Below are 24311 nucleotides of genomic sequence, written 5' to 3' on the forward strand. Positions count from 1 at the left end.
GTTAACCCCATACCTAAACCTATTTAATCTTTATATTAATCTGCTCTAATTGACAAACCAATTTATCCCATACAAATATTAATTCTAATATAACCAGTTGATCCTTAACAAAACGTGAATCCTTTTCTAAAATTATCTTGAGAATTAGATTATAATAAAACTTAGTTGGACACACCCTGGGAAGCGATCCCAACCTGGCGGGGCCCCATTCCCTCGGAGAGGGTGTCACAGTGATGATGGCGCGAAACACCCGATGATCATAGGGTCCACTACTGATGATGTGTTCCATAATGTAAAATTAGGAAATTAAAATAGTATCTATGAAAATAATAGTCAACCAACCGTCAAAATTAAACAACCAATATTCCAAACAATGGAATGAGAATCAATAAATCATAAATATCAATACAGAAAACAAAACAAGCACTTACAATGAAAGATTTAAAAATATCAACAAAACTTAAAGCTAGTTTTTTAAAGGAACAATATCCAAAACAAAATAACGTTCATATTAAAAACCAACTCATATCAAAAGCCATTTCAGGCAAAGGGGATAGGTGAGAATGGAGAGTGCTCGATGGCGTGCGTGAGCCAGTGCATACCTTTGACTCCCTAGACCAAACTGCCCCCAGTGTTCGAATGAAGCAGAAGTCATCGGGGTCTTTTTCTAAACTAACTTGTGGAGCCATCGGACGAGCAGCTCTCTTTGGCTCGATTTGCCACCACCCCTTCCAAGCGTTTGCTGCTCTGCGACCAAGAATCAAGACAAGGGCGTGAACTGATGAGCGTACAAAGGAGAAAAGAACCAGTCCAAGGACCCCAAATCTACAAAACAAAACCCAGTCTAACAGCTTATAGCGACACTTCTAAACCACAAGAAAATAGGGAGCAAAGATCCCAGAACCAATGAACTGTATTACAGCAGGAAACCCAGAACAAACCCAGATCTGAGCTCGCATAAAACTGAAAAGATGGAAAATCATCTTCTGGAATATCAGACACTATCCAGACTTACCTGGTCAGCCTTTAAAAACTAATCCTGGAAATCACCAAAATAATTACAATGATTATATTGAAAACTCTTACAATTATATAAATAAATATTGCTATAAATATCCCAACTCATATATAGTATTTAATATATAAAATCCCTCTTCTCTCCTCAACATCCTTCGGTGAGGGGTAAAGGAGACAGAGTCCACAGCCAGTCCGGCGGGAGGGTTTGACCCGTGGGTCTCTCTCCCCTGACTCTGTTTCCCTGTTGCCTTTATCACCCAGAAAATTAAGAATATATCAGTTTTATCATTTTTAACAGCTAAATTTAATTAACAGATAATTTCAGTGGAATAATTAACCAATAAATTGATTATTTAGTAAGGATACTGGACCCTACTTAATCTACTCTAACATTTGGATTAAATTCTTGCTGATAATAAATAATTTTACAGACATTACAAAGGTGTTTAGCCAGCCAAGGGCCGTGTCTGCTGGTTGGTCCATTACTCATAAGGATGATGGGATTGGTTTATAAGAACAGTCTAGTCAATTACTCTCCTCTTATCTGCAAAATAAATCCAAAAGCGATCAGAAAAATATCACCCCAGAGAATTTCTCTAATTTAAGATGTTTAATTATTTGTTATTTATTTATTTATTAATTAGTGATTGATGCGATTATATTAGTTTGTCAGACAAACACTACCCCTACTGGCACACTAAGGAAGAGATAATAATTAAGCACTCCGGAACTGAATAAATAGAAACTTAGGGTATGGAGTCATCAAAGGACTATTAACCAGTGGATAAATAATTCATATAGATGGGTCCTACCTAATTCACTCTAATAGTTTGACTTGTTTTAGGTCACAATTATTCCAATTTTAAACAAGTTTGACATGTTTCTCATAGACTCTTTTTACCAGGAGACACACTTCTCCTTATGATAAATCTATAGGATTGTTTCCTTAACATCACTTTTCTTAAAATATCTCTGCATATAAGCCACCCAAACTTAAAATTATAGGATATTTACCATCTAAGAGGAGTTCCTCTTAATTAAGATCCTTTTATAATATAAAATTCCAAACTCAGCAAAAACCATGAGTAAGGAGTGTACACAGACTACACCTGCCCCACAGAGAATCAGCTCTTTAGACCAATCCATGGAAATCCAAGATGAGTCTGTTGTAACAATACTAAAGCATGTCTTGCGGTGTAAGTGTGCTAGAGCATTGCTCAGAAGTTTTCCTGGAGTTGTGCGGTGTATGGGACACAGGAACTTTAGGGGCTCCATCATTCCCAGTGGAGGACTTTTGAGCTTTGAGGGTTTGAGCTTCACGGCGTGGCCTTTCTCCAAAACCAACAGAAGGATGAAACCGATGTTCCAACCCTGACTGGGCACTGAGCAGAGTGGTATGACTCAGTTATTTATCCAACTCCACCTACTGAAGAGAACCAGAATTTAAAAGGATGTCATCCCCAGAGTCTCCTAGGGGCTGAAACTCAGAGCCAGAGCCAGAGGCCTCAACATGACCTTAATTCTAATCTTAACCATTGTCCTAGCCTTAATCCAATACCTTAACTCTAAACCTAACCAGTTAATTCTACGCCTAAACCTAACCAGTTAATTCTACGCCTAAACCCTAACCAGTTAACCCCATGCCCCCTAAGCTACTTGCCCCAATCCTTTATATTAATCTTAACTCTAATCCAAACCCAAACCAATTTATCTTAAATATTAATTCTAATACTAACTAGTTGATCCTTAACAAAACCGTGAATCCTTTTCCTAAATTATCTTAGAATTAGATTATAATAAAAACTTAGTTGGACACCCTGGGGCTTGTGATCCAGCCCTGTTGGGGCCTTCCTCGGAAGGTGTATTGATGATGGCGAAACACCCGGTTGATCCTGAGGTCCACTACTGATGTGTGTTCCATAATGTAAAATTAGGAAATTAAAATGATATCTATAGAAATAATAGTCCAATAACTCCATTGAAATTAAACAACAATAATTGAAACAATGGAATGAGAATCAATAAATCATGAAATATCAATACAGAAAACAAAAACAGAAGCACTTACAATGAAAGATTTAAAAATATCAGCAAAACTTAAACCAGTTTTAAAGGAACAATATCCCAAAACAAAATAACACGTTCATATTAAAAACCAACTCACTGCTCAAAAGCCATTTCAGGCAAAAGGGATGAAAGTGAGAATGGAAATTGCTCGATGACGTGCGTGAGCCCAGTGCATTGCCTTTGACTCCCTAGTTCAAACTGCCCAGTCGTCCAGGTTTTGAAACAGGGAGTCATCGAGATATTTTCTAAACCTAAGCAATAGAGCCGTCGGACGAAAGAAGCGGCTCTCTTTGAAAACCGATTTGCCTACCCTTCCAAAACGTTTGCTCCTCTGCAGCCAAAGAATCAAGACAGGGCGTGACTGATGACTGAGGAGAAAAGAACCCAGTCCGGACCCCAAATCCACAAGAAACAAAACCCAGTCTAACTGACAGCGACACTTCGGCCACAAAGCGGGGCAAAGATCAGAACCAGCAGGGCCCATTCACAGCAGGAGGCAGAACAAGCCCAGATCTGAGCTCTGCCCTCAGAGCCTGAAAAAAGATGGAAAATCATCTTCTAGAATATCAGACACTATCCAGACTTACCTGAGGTCAACCTTTAAAAACTAATCCTAGAGAAATCACCAAAATAATTACAATGATTATATTGAAAACTCTTACAATTATATAAATAAATATTACTATACATGTCCCAACTCATATATAAGTATTTAATATATAAAAAATCCTCTTCTCTCTCTTTCCCTCTCACTTGGTAGGGAGTAAAGGAGACAGGAGTCCACAGCCAGTCCGAGGCGGGAGAGGTTTGACCGTACAGGTCTCTCTCCCTGACTCTGTTTCCCCCTCATTATGTTATCTGAAAATTAAGAATATATCGGTTTATCATTTTTAACAGCTAAATTTAATTAACAGATAATTTCAATTGGAATAATTAACCAATAAATTGATTATTTAGTAAGGATGGACCCTACTTAATCTACTCTAACATTTTGGATTAAATTCTTATGATAATAAATAATTTTTACAGACATTACAAGGTGTTTTAACTTAATAAAGAGACGTGTCTACTGATTGGTCCATTACTCTAAAGGATGATGGGATTGGTTTATAAAACAAGTCTAGTCAAATTACTCTCCTCTTATCTGCAAATAAATCCAAAACTTGATCAGAAAAATATCACCCAGAGGAATTTCTCTAATTTAAGATGTTTAATTATTTAATTATTTATTTTATTTATTAATTGAATGATTAGTACGATTTATATTAGTTTGTCAGACAAACACTACCCTACTGGCACACTAAGGAAAAGATAATAATTAAAAACCACTCGAACTAGATAAATAGAAACTTACAGGTACTTCACAGATAAATCCAGGGACCTATTAACCAATTGGATAAATAATTCATATAGATGGGTCCTACCTAATTCACTCTAATAGTTTGACTTGTTTTAGGTCACAATTATTCAATTTTAAACAAGTTTGACATGTTTCTCATGAACTCTTTTACCAGGAGACACCATACTCTGCACAGTACATTATGGGATTGTTTCCTTAACATCTTTTCTTAGTATCTCTGCATATAAGCCACCCAAACTTAAAATTATAGGATATTACACCATCCTAAGAGAGTTCTCTTAATTAAGATCCTTTATAATATAAAATTCAAATAGCAAAAACCATGAGTAAGTGTACACACAGACTACACCTGCCCCACAGAGAATCAGCTCTTTTAGACCAATCCATGGGGAGAAATCCAAGATGAGTCTGTTGTAACAATACTAAAAAGCATGTCTTGCGGTGTACAGTGACACAGAGCGACCTCCAGAAGTTTCCTGGAGTTGTGCGGTGTATAGGACAGGAACTTTTAGGGAGGCTCCATCATTCCCAGTGGAGGACTTTTTTTGAGCTTTGAGGTTTGAGCTTCACGGCGTGTAGCGCTCCAAAACCAACAGAAGGATGGGAGCAAGTGTTTCCAGCCCCGACTGGGCACTGGGCAGAGTGAGTATGACTCAGTTGTTTATCCAACTCCACCTACTGAAGAGAACCAGAATTTAAAGGATGTCATCTGGAAGTCTCACTAGGGGCTGAAACTCAGAGCCAGAGCCAGAGGCCTCAACATGACCTTAATTCTAATCTTAACCATTATCCTAACCTTATCAATACCTTAACTCTAAACCTAACCAGTTAATTCTTTCAACCTAACCAGTTAATTCTCGCCTAAACCTAGCAATTAACCCATGCCTAAAACCTAACCTTTTAGTCTTTATATTAATCTTAACTCTAATCCAAACCCAAACCAATTTATCCTTAAATATTAATTCTAATACTAACCAGTTGATCCTTAACAAAACCGTGAATCCTTTTTCTAAATTATCTTAGAATTAGATTATAATAAAACCCAGTTGGACACACCTGGGGCCAGTCCCAGCCTAGCGGGGCCTTCCTCGGAGAGTGTCTAGTGATGGCGGGGAAGCACCCGATGATCCTGAGGTCCACTACTGATGATGTGTTCCATAATGTAAAATTAGGAAATTAAAATAAGTATCTATAGAAATAATAGTCCAACCAACTCCGTCAAATTAAACAGCCAATAATTCCAAACAATGGGTGAGTCAATACGTCATGAAATATCAATACAGAAAGCAAAACAGAAAGCACTTACAATGAAGATTTAAAATATCAACAAAACTTAAACCAGTTTTTAAAAGGAACAATATCCCAAAACAAAATAACGTTCATATTAAAAACCAACTCCTTATCAAAAGCCATTTCAGGCAAAGAGGATAGGTGAGAATGGAGAGTACTCGATGCGTCGTGGGCCAGTGCATTGCCTTTGACTCCTAGTTCAAACTGCCCAGTCGTCGGACCCGAAGCAGGAAGTCATCGAGATATTTTTCTAAACCTACTTAGCCAGAGCCATCGGACGAGCGGCTCTCTTTGAAAAACCGATTTGCCTACCCCTTCCAAAAGCGTTTGCTCTCTGCAGCCAAAGAATCAAGACAGACGTGAACTGATGGGTGACACAAAGGAGAAAGAACCAGTCCAAGGACCCCAAATCCTAAAACAAAACCCAGTCTAACTGACAACGACACTTCTAAACCACCAAGAAGCGGGCAAAGATCAGACAGCAGACTGTATTCACAGCAGGCAGAACAAACCCCAGATCTGAGCTCTGCCCTCAAACCTGAAAAAGATGGAAAATCATCTTCTAGAATATCAGACACTATCAGACACCTGAGGTCAACCTTTAGAAACTAATCCTAGAGGAAATCACCAGAAATAATTACAATGATTATATTGAAAACTCTTACAATTATATAAATAAATATTACTATAAATATCCCAACTCATATATAAAGTATTTAATATATAAAAAATCCCTCTTCTCTACTCTCTTTCCCTCACTTCAGTGAGGAGTAAAGGAGACAGAGTCCACAACCCGGTCAATGAGAGGGATTTAACCGACCTGAGTCTCTCTCCCTGACTCTGTTTCCCTCATTATGTTATCACAGAAAATTAAGAATATATCAGTTTTATCATTTTTAACAGCTAAATTTAATTAACAGATAATTTCAGTGGAATAATTAACCAATAAAATTGATTATTTAGTAAGGATGGACCCTACTTAATCTACTCTAACATTTTGGATTAAATTCTTGCCTTGATAATAAATAATTTTTACCCAGACATTACAAAAGGTGTTTTAACTTAATAAAGAGACCGTGTCTACTGATTGGTCCATTACTCCTAAAGGATGATGAAGTTGGTTTATAAAACAAGTCTAGTCAAATTACTCTCCTCTTATCTGCAAAATAAATCCAAAAACGATCAGAAAAATATCACCCAGAGAATTTCTCTAATTTAAGATGTTTAATTATTTAATTATTTATTTGTTTTATTAATTGAATGATTGAGTACCGATTTATATTAGTTTGTCAATTCAAACACTACCCCTACTGGCACACTAAGGAAGGAATAATTAAAAGCCACTCGAACTGAATAAATAGAAACTTAAGTACTACAGATAAATCCAAGGAGACTATTAACCAATTGGATAAATAATTCATATAGATGGTCCTACCTAATTCCACTCTAATAGTTTGACTTGTTTTAGGTCACAATTATTCAATTTAAACAAGTTTGACATGTTTCTCATAGACTCTTTTACCAGGAGACACACTTCTCCTGCAGCATTATGGGATTGTTTCCTTAACATCACTTTTCTTAAAATATCTCTGCATATAAACCACCCAAACTTAAAAAATTATAGGATATTTACCATCCCTAAGAGTTCTCTTAATTGAATCCTTTTATAATATAAAATTCAAACTCAACCAAAACCATAGGTAAGTGTACACACAGACTACACCTGCCCCAGAGAATCAGCTCTTTAGACCAATCCATGGAGAAATCCAGATGAGTCTGTTGTAACAATACTAAGTAATGTCTTGCGGTGTAAGTGACACAGAGCATTGCTCAGAAGTTTCCTGGGTTGTGCGGGTGGTATGGGACACAGGAACTTTTTAGGGGCTCCCATCATTCCCAGTGGAGGGACTTTTGAGCTTTGAGGTTTGACTTCACGGCGTGTGGCCTTTCTCAAAAACCAACAGAAGGATGAAACCGATGTTCCAACCCTGACTGGGCACTGAGCAGAGTGAGTATGACTCAGTTAATTTATCCAACTCCACCCTACTGAGAGAACCCAGAATTTAAAGGATGTCGTCCCCCAGGTCTCACTAGGGGCTGAAACTCAGAGCCAGAGCCAGAGGCCTCAGCATGATGCTTAATTCTGAGTCTTAACCATTATCCACAACCTTAATCAATACCTTAACTCTGACTAACCAGTTAATTCTAAACCTAAACTAACCAGTTAATTCTCGCCTAAACCTAACCAGTTATTTATGCCTAAGCCCTAACCTTTTAATCCTTTATATTAATCTTAACTCTAATCCAAACCCAAACCAATTTATCCTTAAATATTAATTCTAATACTAACCAGTTGATCCTTAACAAAGGCAAGTGAATCCTTTTTCTAAATTATCTTAGAATTAGATTATAATAAAACTTAGTTGGACACCTATAGGGCTTGATGCTCCCTATGGGGGCCTTCCTCGGAGAGGTGTCTAGTGATGATGGCGAAACGCGATGATCCTGAATCCACTACTGATGATGTGTTCCATAATGTAAATTAGGAAATTAAAATGATATCTATAGAAATAATAGTCCAACCAACTCAGTCAAATTAAACAACCAATAATTCAAACAATGGAACAGAATCAATAAATCATGAAATATCAATACAGAAAACAAAAACAAGCACTTACAATGAAAGATTTAAAAATATCAGCAAAACTTAAACCAGTTTTTTTAAAGGAACAATATCCCAAAACAAAATGCGTTCATAATGCAAGCAACTCATATCAAAAAAGCCATTTTCAGGCAAAGAGGGATAGGTGAGAATGGAGAGTACTCGATGACGTGCGTGGGCCGGTGTTGCCTTTGACTCCCTGGTTCAAACTGCCCGGTGGTCGGACGAGCAGGGGGAGTCATCGAGATATTTTCTAAACCTAGCCCAGCCAGAGCCATCGGACGAGCGGCTCTCTTTGAAAACCGATTTGCCTACCCCTTCCAAAGCGTTTGCTCTCTGCAGCCAAGAATCAAGACAGGGCCCATTTTGACAGACATTAGGCGACACAAAGGAGAAAAGAACCAGTCCAAAAGGACCCCAAATCCACAAACAAAACCCAGTCTAACTGACATGACACTTCTAAACCACCAAGAAAGCAGAGCAAAGATCAGAACCAGCAGACTGTATTCACAGCAGGAGGCAGAACAAACCCAGATCTAGGCTGCCCTCCAAACCTGAAAAAGATGGAAAATCATCTTCTAGAATATCAGACTATCCAGACTTACCTGAGGTCAACCTTTAGAAACTAATCTAGAAGGAAATCACAAAATATTACAATGATTATATTGAAAACTCTTACAATTATATAAATAAATATTACTATAAATATCCCAACTCATATATAAAGTATTTAATATATAAAAATCCCTCTCTCCTCTTTCCCTCACTTCAGTGAGGAGTAAAGGGAGACAGAGTCCACAACCGGTCAGCGGGGAGAGGTTTGACTTGATAGGTCTCTCTCCTGACTCTGTTTCCCCTCATTATGTTATCTGAAAATTAAGAATATATCAGTTTATCATTTTTAACAGCTAAATTTAATTAACAGATAATTTCAGTGGAATAATTAATAATAAATTGATTATTTAGTAAGGATGGATTCCCTACTTAATCTATAACATTTAGTTAAATTCTTATGATAATAAATAATTTTACAGACATTACAAAGTGTTTTAACTTAATAAAGAGACACGTGTCTACTGATTGGTCCATTACTCCTAAGGATGATGGGATTGGTTTATAAAACAAGTCTAGTCAAATTACTCTCCCCTCTTATCTGCAAAATAAATCCAACGATCAGAAAAATATCACCCAGAGGAATTTCTCTAATTTAAGATGTTTAATTATTTAATTATTTACTTTATTTATTAATTGGACGGTGGTACCGATTTATATTAGTTTTTGTCAGACCATTTTCACCCTACTGGCACACTAAGGAAGAGATAATGAACAAAAACCCTCGAACTGAATAAATGAAAACTTGGTACTTCACCCAGAATAAATCAAGGAGACCTATTAACCAATTGGATAAATAATTCATATAGATGGGTCCTACCTAATTCACTCTAATAGTTTGACTTGTTTTGGGTCACAATTATTCAATTTTAAACAAGTTTGACATGTTTCTCATGAACTCTTTTACCAGAACACACTTCTCCTGCAATCGTGTAGGATTGTTTCCTTGCTGCATCACTTTCTTAAAATATCTCTGCATATATAAACCACCCAAACTTAATTATAGGATATTTACCATCCTAGAGGGAGTTCTCTTAATTAAGTCCTTTTATAATATAAAATTCCAAACTCAGCAAAAACCATGATGAGAGTGTACACACAGACTACACCTGCCCCACAGAGAATCAGCTCTTTAGACAATCCATGGAAGAAATCCAAGATAGTCTGTTGTGAAAAGCAATACTAAAAGCATGTGCTTTGGTGTAAGTGACACAGAGCATTGCTCAGAGTTTCCTGGAGTTGTGCGGTGTATGGGACACAGAGACTTTTGGGGAGCTCCATCATTCCCAGTGGAGGACTTTTGAGCTTTGAGGTTTTGAGCTTCACGGCGTGTGGCCTTTCTCCAAAGCAACAGAAGGATGAAACCGATGTTCCAGCGACTGGGCACTGGGCAGTGAGTATGACAGTTATTGTCAACTCCACCTACTGAGAACCAGAATTTAAGGATGTCATCCCAGAGTGCCACTAGGGCTGAAACTCAGAGCCAGAGCCAGAGGCCTCAACATGACCATATTCTAATCTTAACCATTATCTAACCCCTTAATCAATACCTTAACTCTAAACCTAACCAGTTAATTCTCACTAGCCTAAACCCTAACCCAGTTAATTCCTAAAAGCCTAACCAGTTAACCCCGTACCTAAACCTAGCCTTTTAATCCTTTATATTAATCTTAACTCTAATCCAAACCCAAACCAGCAGATTTATCCTTAAATATTAATTCTAATACTAACCATTAAGTTGATCCTTAACAAAACCGTAGATCCTTTTCTAGAATTATCTTGAAATTTAGATTATAATAAAACTTGATTGGACACACCCTGAGGCTTGATCAACCCTGGGAGCCTTCCTCGGGAGAAGGGGTGTCTAGTGATGATGGCCGAAACACCCGATGATCCTGAGGTCCTACTGATGATGTGTTCCATAATGTAAAATTGGAAATTAAAATGATATCTATAGAAATAATAGTCCAGCCAACTCCGTCAAAATTAAACAACCAATAATTCAAACAATGGAATGAGAATCAATAAATCATGAAATATCAATACAGAAAACAAAAACAGAAAGCGCACGTAGAAAGATTTAAAATATCAACAAAACTTAAACCAGTTTTTTAGGGACAATATCCAAAACAAAATGCGTTCATATTAAAAACCAACTCATATCAAAAGCCATTTCAGGCAAAGGGGATAGGTGAGAATGGAAATGCTCGATGGCGTCGTGGGCCGAAGTGCATTGCCTTTGACTCCTAGTTCAAACTGCCCGGTCGTCGGACGAAGCAGAAGTCATCGAATATTTTCTAGAAGCCCTAGCAGCCAGAGCCACCTTGAATGAGACGGCTCTCTTTGAAAACCGATTTGCCTACGCTTCAAAGCGTTTGCTCTCTGCAGCCAAAGAATCAAGACAGGAGCGTGAACTGATGGGCGACACAAGGAGAAAAAGAACCAGTCCAAGGACCCAAATCCACTAAGAAACAAAACCCAGTCTAACTGACGACACTTCTAAACCACAAGAAAATATTAGGGAGCAAAGATCAGAACCAGCAGACTGTATTCACAGCAGGAGGCAGAACAAACCCAGATCTGAGCTCTGCCCTCAAGCCTAGAAAAGATGGAAAATCATCTTCTAGGAATATCAGACACTATCCAGACACCTGGGGGTCAACCTTTAAAGCTTAATCCTAGAAATCTGAAATAATTACAATGATTATATTGAAAGCTCTTACAATTATATAAATAAATATTACCATAAATATCCCAACTCATATATAAAGTATTTTAATATACTAAAAATCCCTCTTCTCTCCTCTTCCCTCACTTCAGTGAGGCGAGAGACAGAGTCCTGACCGGTCCGGTAGAGGGGAGGTTTGACTGTCTAGTCTCTCTCCCTGACTCTGTTTCCCTCATTGTATTATCACAGAGAAAATTAAGAATATCAGTTTTATCATTTTAACAGCTAGAAATTTAATTAACAGATAATTTCAGTGGAATCATTAACCAATAAATTGATTATTTAGTAAGGATGGACCCTACTTAATCTACTCTAACATTTGGATTAAATTCTTATGATAATAAATAATTTTTACAGACATTACAAGGTGTTTTAACTTAATAAAAAGGGCCGTGTCTACAGTTGGTCATTACTCCTAAAGGATGATGGGATTGGTTTATAAAACAAGTCTGAATCAATTACTCTCTCTTATCTGCAAAATAAATCCAAAAGCAGTCAGAAAAATATCACCCAGAGGAATTTCTCTAATTTAAGATGTTTAATTATTTAATTATTTATTTATTTATTAATTGAATGATTGAGTACCAAATTTATATTGGTTGTCATTAAACACTACCTCTCTGGCACACTAAGGAAGAGATAATAATTAAAAACCACTCCAGACTGAATAAATAGAAACTTAAGGTACTTCACAGATAAATCCCAGGAGACTATTAACCAATTGGATAAATAATTCATATAGATGGGTCCTACCTAATTCCACTCCTAATAGTTTGACTTGTTTTGGAGGTCTGGTGTTTTAATTTAAACAAGTTTGACATGTTTCTCATAGACTCTTTTACCAGGAGACACACTTCTCCTGCAATGCATTATGGGTTGTTTCCTTAACATCACTTTTCTTAAAATATCTCTGCATATAAGCCACCCAAACTTAAAATTATAGGATATTTACCATCCCCTAGAGGGGAGTTCTCTTAATTAAGATCCTTTTATAATATAAAATTCCAAACTCAGCAAAACCATGGGTAAGGAGTGTACACAGACTACCACCTCCCTGAAATCAGCTCTTTGGAGTCAATCCATGAAATCCAAGATGAGTCTGTTGTAACAATACTAAAGCATGTCTTGCAGGTGTAAGTGACACAGGCATTGCTCAGAAGTTTCCTGGGTTGTCATGATTGTATAGGACACAGGAACTTTTAGAGGGCTCCATCATTCCCCGGTGGAGGACTTTTGAGCTTTGAGGTTTGAGCTTCACGGCGTGTGGCCTTTCTCAAAACCAACAGAAGGATGAAACCGATGTTCCAACCCCGACTGGGCACTGAGCAGAGTGAGTATGACTCAGTTATTTATCCAACTCCACCTACTGAAGGGCAGAATTTAAGGATGTCATCCCCAGAGTCTCCACTAGGGCTGAAACTCAGAGCCAGAGCCAGAGGCCTCAACATGACCTTAATTCTAATCTTAACCGTGTCCTAGCCTTAATCAATACCTTAACTCTAAAGCTAACCAAAGTTAATTCTCGCCTAAACCTAACCAGTTAATTCTACGCCTAAACCTAACCAGTTAACCCCATGCCTAAACCTAACCTTTTTAAAATCCTTTATATTAATCTTAACTCTAATCAAGCCCAAACCAATTTTATCCTTAAATATTAATTCTAATACTAACCAGTTGATCCTTAACAAAACCGTGAATCCTTTTCAATTATCTTAGAATTAGATTATAATAAAGCAGTTGGACACACCTAGGCCAGTCTCAGCCTGGCGGGGCCTTCCTCGGGAGAGGTGTCTAGTGATGATGGCGAAACGCGGTGATCTGAGGTCCACTACTGATGATGTGTTTATAATGTAAAATTAGGAAATTAAAATAGTATCTATAGAAATAATAGTCCAACCAACTCCGTCAAAATTAAACAGCAATAATTCAAACAATGGAATGAGAATCAATAAATCATGAAATATCAATACAGAAAACAAAAACAGAAAGCACTTACAATGAAAGATTTAAAATATCAACAAAACAACCAGTTTTTAAGGGAACAATAAAACAAAATCACGTTCATATTAAAACCAACTCATATCAAAAGCCATTTCAGGCAAAGGGGATAGAATTGAGGCGGAGAGTACTTTCGATGACGTGCGTGGGCCAGTGCATTGCCTTTGACTCCCTAGTTCAAACTGCCCAGTGGTCGAATGAAACGAAGTCATCGAGATATTTTTCTAAACCTAACCCAGCCAGAGCCATCGGACGAGCGGCTCTCTTTGAAAACCGATTTGCCTACCCCTTCCAAAACGTTTGCTCTCTTAAGCCAGGTATTCAAGACAGATACCAGAACTGATGGGCGACACAAAGGAGAAAAGAACAAATTCAAGGACCCCAAATCCTGAAACAAGGCCCAGTCCCCAACTGATAGCGACACTTCCTAAACCACAAGAAAAGCCGGGAGCAAAGATCAGAACCAGCAGACTGTATTCACAGCAGGAGGCAGAACAAACCCAGATCAGGCTCTGCCCTCAAACCCTGAAAAAGATGGAAAATCATCTTCTAGAATATCAGACACTATCCAGACTTACCTGAGTCAACCTTTAAACTAATCCTAGAAATCACAAAATAATTACAATGATTATATTGAAAACTCTTACAATTATATAAATAAATATTACTATAAATATCATCATATATAAAGTATTTAATATATAAAATCCCTCTTCTCTCCTCTTATAGCAGTGAGGAGTAAAGGGAGACAGGAGTCCACAGCCCGGTCGGCGGGGAGGTTTGACCCGTACAGGTCTCTCTCCTGACTCTGTTTCCTCATTTATGTTATCAAGAAAATTAAGAATATATCAGTTTTATCATTTTAACAGCTAAATTTAATTAACAGATAATTTCAGTGGAATAATTAACCAATAAATTGATTATTTAGTAAGGATGGACCCTACTTAATCTACTCTAACATTTGGATTAAATTCTTATGATAATAAATAATTTTTACCAGACATTACAAGGTGTTTTAACTTAATAAAGACGTGTCTACTGATTGGTCCATTACTCCTAAAGGATGATGGGATTGGTTTATAAAACAAGTCTAGTCAAATTACTCTCCTCTTATCTGCAAATAAATCAAAAGCGATCAGAAAAATATCACCCAGAGGAATTTCTCTAATTTAAGATGTTTAATTATTTTAATTATTTATTTATTTATTAATTGAATGATTGAGTACCGATTTATATTAGTTTGTCAGACAAACACTACCCCTACTGGCACACTAAGGAAGAATAATAATTAAAAACCACTCGAACTGAATAAATAGAAACCAAGGTACTTCACAGATAAATCCAAGGAGACTATTGTGGTGGATAAATAATTCATATAGATGGGTCTACCTAATTCACTCTAATAGTTTGACTTGTTTTAGGTCACAATTATTCAATTTTAAACAAGTTTGACATGTTTCTCATAGACTCTGCCAGGGCCACACTTCTCTGCAATGCAGTATGGGATTGTTTCCCTTAACATCACTTTTCTTAAAATATCTCTGCATATAAGCCACCCAAACTTAAAATTATAGGATATTTACCATCCTAAGAGGAGTTCTCTTAAATTAAAGATCCTTTTATAATATAAAATTCCAAACTCAGCAAAAGAAACCATGAGTAAAGGAGTGTACACACAGACTACACCTACCCCACAGAGAATCAAGCTCTTTAGACCAATCCATGGAGAAATCCAAGATGAGTCTGTTGTAACAATACTAAAAAGCATGTCTTGCCCGATTGTAAAGTGACACAGAGCATTGCTCAGAAGTTTCCTGGGTTGTGCGGTGTAGGACACAAGGAACTTTTAAAAGGGAGCTCCATCATTCCCAGTGGAGGACTTTTTGAGCTTTGAGGTTGAGCTTCACGACGTGTGGCCTTTCTCCCAAAACCAGCAGAAGGATGAAACCGATGTTCCAACCCCGACTGGGCACTGAGCAGGTAGAGTATGACTCAGTTATTTATCCAAACTCCACCTACTGAAGGGCAAATTTAAGGGATGTCATCCCCAGAGTCTCCACTAGGGGCTGGAAACTCAGAGCCAGGCCAGAGGCCTCAACATGACCTTAATTCTAATCTTAACCATTATCTAACCTTAATCAATACCTTAACTCTAAGCCTAACCCAGTTAATTCTACGCCTAACCTAACCAGTTAATTCTACGCCTAAACCTAACCAGTTAACCCCATGCCTAAACCTAACCTTTTAATCCTTTATATTAATCTTAACTCTAATCCAAACCCAAACCAATTTATCACTTAAATATTAATTCTAATACCTAACCAGTTGATCCTTAACAAGGCGTGATCCTTTTCCTAGAATTATCTTAGAATTAGATTATAATAAAACTTAGTTGGACACACCTGGGAAGCAGTCAACCTGGCGGGCCTTCCTGGAAGGTGTCTAGTGATGGCGAAACACCGATGATCATGGGGTCCACTACTGATGATGTGTTCCATAATGTAAAATTAGAAAATTAAAATAGTATCTATAGAAATAATAGTCCAACCAACTCCGTCAAATTAAACAACCAATAATTCAAACAATGGAATGAGAATCAATAAATCATGAAATATCAATACGAAAGCAAAAACAGAAAGCACTTACAATATGAAAGATTTAAAATATCAAGCAAAACTTAAACCAGTTTTTTAAAGGAGACAATATCCAAAACAAAATAACGTTCATATTAAAAACCAGCTCATATCAAAAGCCATTTTCAGGCAAAGGGGATGGGATGAGGAATGGAGAGTACTCGATGACGTGCGTGGGCCAGTGCATTTGCCTTTGACTCCTAGTTCCAAACTGCCCAGTCGTCCGGACTGACAAGGAAGTCATCGAGATATTTTACAAACCTAACCCAGCCAGAGCAACCATGGATAACTCTCTTTGAAAAACGATTTGCCTACCTTCCAAAACGTTTGCTCTCTGCAGCCAAAGAATCAAGACAAGGACGTGAACTGATGGCGACACAAAGGAGAAAAGAACCGGTCCAAGGACCCCAAATCCACAAACAAACCCAGTCTAACTGACGACACTTCTAAGCCTCAAGAAGAAAGCCAGGAGCAAAGATCAGAACCAGCAGATTGTATTCCCCAGCAGGAGGCAGAACAAACCCAGATCTGAGCTCTGCCCTCAAACCTGAAAAAGATGGAAAATCATCTTCTAGATATCAGACACTATCAGACTTACCTGGTCAACCTTTAAAAACTAATCCTAGAGAAATCACAAAATAATTACAATGATTATATTGAAAACTCTTACAATTATATAAACTAAATATTACTATAAACACATCAACTCATATATAAAGTATTTAATATATAAAAATCCCTCTTCTCTCCTCTTTCCCTCACTTCAGTGAGGAGGTAAAGGGAGACAAGTCCACAGCCGGTCCGAGGCGGGGGAAGGTTTTGACCCGTACAGGTCTCTCTCCCTGACTCTGTTTCCTCATTATGTTATCACAGAAAATTAGAATATATCAGTTTATCATTTTTAATAGCTAAATTTAATTAACAGATAATTTCAGTGGAATAATTAACCAATAAATTGATTATTTAGTAAGGATGGACCCTACTTCCAATCTACTCTAACATTTGGATTAAATTCTTATGATAATAAATAATTTTTACAGACATTACAAAGGTGTTTAGCAATAAAGGGCCGTGTCTGCTGATTGGTCATTATAAGGATGATGGGATTGGTTTATAAAACAAGTCTAGTCAAATTACTCTCCTCTTATCTGCAAATAAATCCAAAAACGATCAGAAAAATATCACCCAGAGAAGATTTCTCTAATTTAAGATGTTTAATTATTTAATTATTTTATTTATTTATTAATTGAATGATTGGTACGATTTATATTAGTTTGTCAGACAAACACTACCCCTACTGGCACACTAAGGAAGAGATAATAATTAAAAACCACTCCGAACTGAATAAATGGTAAGGTACTTCACAGATAAATCCAAGGGACTATTAACCAATTGGATAAATAATTCATATAGATGGGTCCTACCCTAATTCACTCTAATAGTTTGACATTTTTAGGTCACAATTATTCAATTTTAAACAAGTTTGACATGTTTCTCATAGACTCTTTTACCAGGAGACACACTTCTCCTGCAATGCATTATGGGATTGTTTCCTTAACATCACTTTCTTAAATATCTGCATATAAACCACCCAAACTTAAAATTATGGGATATTTTACCATCCTAAGAGGGTTCTCTTAATTAAGATCCTTTATAATATAAAATTCCAAACTCAGCAAAAACCATGAGTAAGGAGTGTACACACCAGACTGCACCTGCCCCACAGAGAATCAGCTCTTTAGACCAATCCATGGAAATCCCAGGATGAGTCTGTTGTAACAATATAAGCATGTCTTGCGGTGTAAGTGACACAGAGCATTGCTCAGAAGTTTCCTGGGTTGTGCGGTGTATGGGACACAGGAACTGCCCAGGGGAGCTCCATCATTCCCAGTGGAGGACTTTTTGAGCTTTGAGGTTTGGGCTTCACGAGCGTGTGGCCTTTCTCCAAAACCAACAGAAGGATGAAACCGATGTTTCCAACCCCGACTGGGCACTGAGCAGAGTGAGTGCCATTCAGTTATTGTCCAACTCCCACCTACTGAAGAAGACAGAATTTAAAAGGATGTCATCCCCAGAGTCTCACTAGGGCTGAAACTCCAGAGCCAGAGCCAGAGGCCTCAACATGACCTTAATTCTAATCTTAACCATTATCCCTAACCTTAATCAATACCTTAACTCTAAACCTAACCCAGTTAATTCTCGCCTAAACCTATTGATTGATTATAGCCCTGAAAGCCTAACCAGTTCCTTGTACTAAACCTAACCTTTTAATCCTTTATATTAATCTTAACTCTAATCCAAACCCAAACCAATTTATCCTTAAATATTAATTCATACTAAGCAGTTGATCCTTAATAAAACCTGAAATGAATCCTTTTCTAAATTATCTTGAAAATTAGATTATAATAAAACTTAGTTGGACACACCCTGAGGCTTGATCAACCTGGCGGGGCCTTCCTCGGGAGAGGGTGTCTAGTGATGATGGCGAAACACCCCGGTGATCTGAGGTCACTACTGATGATATTGTTCCCATAATGTAAAATTGGAAATTAAAATAGTATCTATAGAAATAATAGTCCAACCAACTCCGTCAAAATTAAAGCAACCAATAATTCAAACAATGGAATGAGAATCAATAAATCATGAAATATCAATACGAAAACAAAACGAAGCACTACAATTGAAAGATTTAAAATATCAACAAAACTTAAACCAGTTTTTTTAAAGAACAATATCCCAAAACAAAATAACGTTCATATTAAAACAACTCATATCAAAAACCATTTCAGGCAAAGGGGATGGAGGTGAGAATGGGAAATTACTTTTTCGATGGCGTCGTGGGCCAGTGCATTGCCTTTGACTCCCCTGGATTCAAACTGCGGTAGTCGGATGACAGGAAGTCATCGAGATATTTTCTAAACCTAGCCTAGCCTAATAACCCTAACCCCTAGCTTCTTCTTACAAACTTCAACCTAACTGCCCTAGCCTAACCTAACCTAACTCTAAACCTAGCAGTTAATTCCTCGCTAAACCTAACCAGTTAACCCATGCCTAAACTATAGTGTAACCCCATACCTAAACCTAACCTTTATCTTTATATTAATCTGCTTCTAATCCAAACCCAAACCATTTCATTAATATTAATTCTAATACTAACCAGTTGATCCTTAACACGACAATGAATCCTTTTCTAAATTATCTTAGAATTAGATTATAATAAAACTTAGTTGGACACCCTGGGCTTGATCAGCCCTGGCGGGGCCTTCCTCAAGGAGGGTGTCTAGTGATGATGGCGAAACACGATGATTCTGGGGTCCACCCCACACATTGATGTGTTCCTGTAATGTAAAATTACTGGGAAGTGAAATAGTATCTATAGAAATAATGGTCAAACCAACTCGTCCAAAATTAAACAACCAATAATTCCGACAATGGAATGAAGTCAGCTACGTCATGAAATATCAATACGAAAACAAAAACAGAAAGCACTTACAATGAAAGATTTAAAATATCAACAAAACTTAAACCAGTTGTTTAAAGGAACAACCTTCTAAAACAAATAACGTTCTGTTAAAAACCAGCTCATATCTTAAAAGCCATTTTCGGAAAATAGGGGATAGGTGAAAATGGAGAGTAGTCGATGACGTGCGTGGGCCAATTACGTGCCTTTAGCTCCTAGTTCTAAACTAGCAGTCGTCGAATGAAGCAAGTCATCGAGATATTTTCCCTAACAAACCTAACCCAGCCAGAGCCATGGACGACGGCTCTCTTTGAAAACCGATTTGCCTACCCCTTCCAAAACGATTTGCTCTCTACAGCCAAAGTCAGACTAGGACATTGAACTGATGGCGACACAAAGGGAGAAAAGAACCAGTCCGGGACCCCAAATCCACAACAAAACCCCAGTCTAACTAACAAACACTTCTAAACCACAAGAAAAGCCAGGAGCAAAGATCAGAACCAGCAGATTGTATTCACAGCAGGAGGCAGAACAAACCCAGATCTGAGCTCTGCCCTCAAACCTGAAAAAAAGATGGAAAATCATCTTCTAGAATATCAGACACTATCCCAGACTTACCTGAGGTCAACCTTTAAAAACTAATCCTAGAGGAAATCACAAAATAATTACAATTATTATATGGAAAACTCTTACAATTATATAAATAAATATTACTATAAATGTCAACTCATATATAAAAATTATTTAATATATAAAAATCCCTCTTCTCTCCTCTTTCCTCACTTCAGTGAGGGAGTAAAGGAGGCAGAGTCCCACCCAGCCCGGTCCGGCGGGGAGGGTTTGACCCGTACAGGTCTCTCTCCTGACTCTGTTTCCCTCATTTAATATTATCACAGAAAATTGAGAATATATCAGTTTTATCATTTTAACAGCTAAATTTAATTAACTAGATAATTTCAATGGAATAATTAACCAATAAATTGATTATTTAGTAAGGGATGGACCCTACTTAATCTACTCTAACATTTGGATTAAATTCTTATGATAATAAATAATTTTTACAGACATTACAAAGGTGTTTTAACTTAATGAGACCGTGTCTAGTTGGTCCATTACTCCTAAGGATGATGGGATTGGTTTATAAAACAGTCTAGTCAAATTACTCACTTATACAAAATAAATCCAAAACGATCCAGAAAAATAGCAGGAATTTCTCTAATTTAAGATTTTTAATTATTTAATTATTTATTTATTTATTAGTTGATTGGTACCAATTTATATTGGTTGTCAGACAAACACTACCCCTACTGGCACACTAAGGAAGAGATACTAATTAAAAACCACTCCGAACTGAATAAATAGAAACTAATGTACTTACTTGAATAAATCCAAAGAAGGAAAAGAAGAGGACTATTAATAATTGGATAAATAATTCATATAGATGGGTCCTACCTAATTCACTCTAATAGTTTGACTTGTTTTAGGTCACAATTATTCCATTTAAACAAGTTTGACATGTTTTCTCATAGACTCTTTTACCAGGTGACACATACTCTGCAATGCATTAATAAAGTTTCCATAACATCCTTTTCTTAAAATATCTCTGCATATAAGCCACCCAAGCTTAAAATTATAGGATATTTACCATCCTAAGAGGAGTTCTCTTAATTAAGATCATACATAATATACAATTCCAAACTCCAGCAAAACCATGAGTAAGAATTGTACACAGACTTACCTGCCCAGAGAATCAGCTCTTTAGATCAATCCATGGAGAAATCAAGATGAGTCTGTTGTAACAATACTAAAGCATGTCTTGTGATTAATAGTGAAATACAGAGCATTGCTCAGAAGTTTCCTGGAGTTGTCGGTGTATAGGACACAGGAACTTTTAGGGAGTTCCATCATTCCCAGTGGAGGACTTTTTGAGCTTTGAGGTTTTGAGCTTCACGGCGTGTGGCCTTTCTCCCAAAACCAACAGAAGGATGAAACCGATGTTCCAACCCCGACTATGGCACTGAGCAAGTGAGTGGACTCAGTTATTTATCCAACTCCACCTACTGAGAACCAGAATTTAAAGGATGTCATCCCAAGTCTCCACTGAGGCTGAAACTCAGAGCCAGAGCCAGAGCCAGAGGCCTCAACATGACCTTAATTAATCTTAACACCATTATCCTAACCTTAATCAATACCTTAACTCTAAACCTAACCAGTTAATTCTACGCCTAAACCTAACCAGTTAACCCCATGCCTAAACCTAACCAAAATTAACCCCATGCCTAAACCTAACCTTTAATCCTTTATATTAATCTGCTCTAATCCCATGTTCAAACCATTTATCCTTAATATTAATTCTAATACTAACCAGTTGATCATAACAAACAGTGAATCCTTTTCTAAATTATCTTAGAATTAGATTGTAATAAAACTTAGTTGGACACCTGGGCTTGATCAGCCCTGGCGGGGCCTTCCCTCGGGAGAGGGTGTCTAGTGATGATAGCCGAAACACCCGATGATCCTGAGGTCCACTACTGATGATGTGTTCCATAATGTAAAATTAGGAAATTAAAATAGTATCTATAGAAATAATATTAGTCCAATAACTCGTCAAATTAAACAACCAATAATTCCAAACAATGGAATGAGAATCAATAAATCATAAATATCAATACAGAAAACAAAAACGAAAGCACTTACAATGAAAGATTTAAAATATCAACAAAACTTAAACCAGTTGTTTAAAGGAACAATATCCCAAAACAAAATAGCATTCATATTAAAAGAACCAACTCATATCAAAAAAGCCATTTCAGGCAAAGGGGATGAGTGAGAATGGAAGTAGTCGATGGCGATGCGTGGGCCAGTGCATTGCAGCTTTGGCTCCTAGTTCCAAACTGCCCAGTCGTGGACGACAGGAAGTCATCGAGATATTTTCTAAACCTAACCTAACCCTAACCTAACTAACTTCTTCTTCTTCTTTTCTTCTTCTTCTTTTCTTTAACCTAACCTAACCCCTAACCTAACAGCCTAGCTTCTTCTTCCTAACCCTCCTAGTATCAATACCTTAACTCTAAGCCTAACCAGTTAATTCTGCGCCTAAACCTATTAGTTAATTCTCGCCTAAACCTAACCAGTTAACCCCATTACCTAAACCCCAACCTTTTAATCCTTTATATTAATCTTAACTCTAATCCAAACTGAAACCATTTTATCATATTAATTCTAATACTAACAGTTGATCCTTAACAAAACCGTAGATCCTTTTCTAAATTATCTTAGGAATTAGATTATAATAAAACTTAGTTGGAACACCCTAGGGCTTGATCAACCCTGGCGGGGCCTTCTCAAGAGAGGGTGTCCCTAGTGATGATGGCGAAACACCCGATGATCCTGAGGTCCACTACTGATGATGTGGTTCCATAATGTAAAATTAGGAAATTAAAATAGTATCTATAGAAATAATAGTCCAACCAACTCCAAGTCAAATCAAACAATAATAATTCAAACAATGGAATGAGAAGCAATAAATCATGAAATATCAATACAGAAAACAAAAACGAAAGCACTTACAATGAAAGATTTAAAAATATCAACAAACTTAAACCAGTTTTTAAAGGAGGAACAATATCCCAAAACAAAATAACGTTCATATTAAAACCAACTCATATCAAGCCATTTCAGGCAAGAGGATAGGTGAGAATGGAAGTACTTTCGATGACGTGCGTGGGCCAGTGCATTGCCTTTGACTCCCTAGTTCAAACTGCCCAGTCGTCGGGCCGAAGCGGGAGTCCATCGGGTGTTTTCTAACCCCTAGCAGCCAGAGCCATGAGGACCCAGACGGCTCTCTTTGAAAACCGATTTGCCTACCCCCTCCCAAAGCGTTTGCTCATCTGCAGCCAAAGAATCAAGACAGGACGTGAACTGATGGGCGACACAAAGGGAGAAAGAACCAGTCCAAGGACCCCAAATCCACAAAACAAAACCCAGTCTAACTAACAACGACACTTCTAAACCAAGAAAGCCCAAGGAGCAAAGATCAGAACCAGCAGATTATATTCCCAGCAGGTAGAACAAGCCCAGATCTGTGAGCTCTGCCCTCAAACCTGAAAAGATGGAAAATCATCTTCTAGAATATCCAGACACTATCCAAGACTTACCTGAGGGTCAACCTTTAAAAACAAATCTAGAAATCACAAAATAATTACAATTGTTACATTGAAAACTCTTACAATTATATAAATAAATATTACTATAAATATCCCAACTCATATATAAAGTATTTAATATATATAAAAAATCCCTCTTCTCTCTCTCACTGAAGTGAGGAGTAAAGGAGACAGAGTCCACAGCCAGGTCCGAGCGGGAGGGTTTGACCCGTGCAGGTCTCTCTCCCCTGACTCTGTTTCCCTCATTATTATCACAGAAAATTAAGAATATAATAGTTTTATCATTTTTAACGGCTAAATTTAATTAACAGATAATTT

Source organism: Hippoglossus stenolepis, chromosome 6 (genome assembly GCF_022539355.2).
Source record: "Hippoglossus stenolepis isolate QCI-W04-F060 chromosome 6, HSTE1.2, whole genome shotgun sequence".
Classification (NCBI taxonomy): domain Eukaryota; kingdom Metazoa; phylum Chordata; class Actinopteri; order Pleuronectiformes; family Pleuronectidae; genus Hippoglossus; species Hippoglossus stenolepis.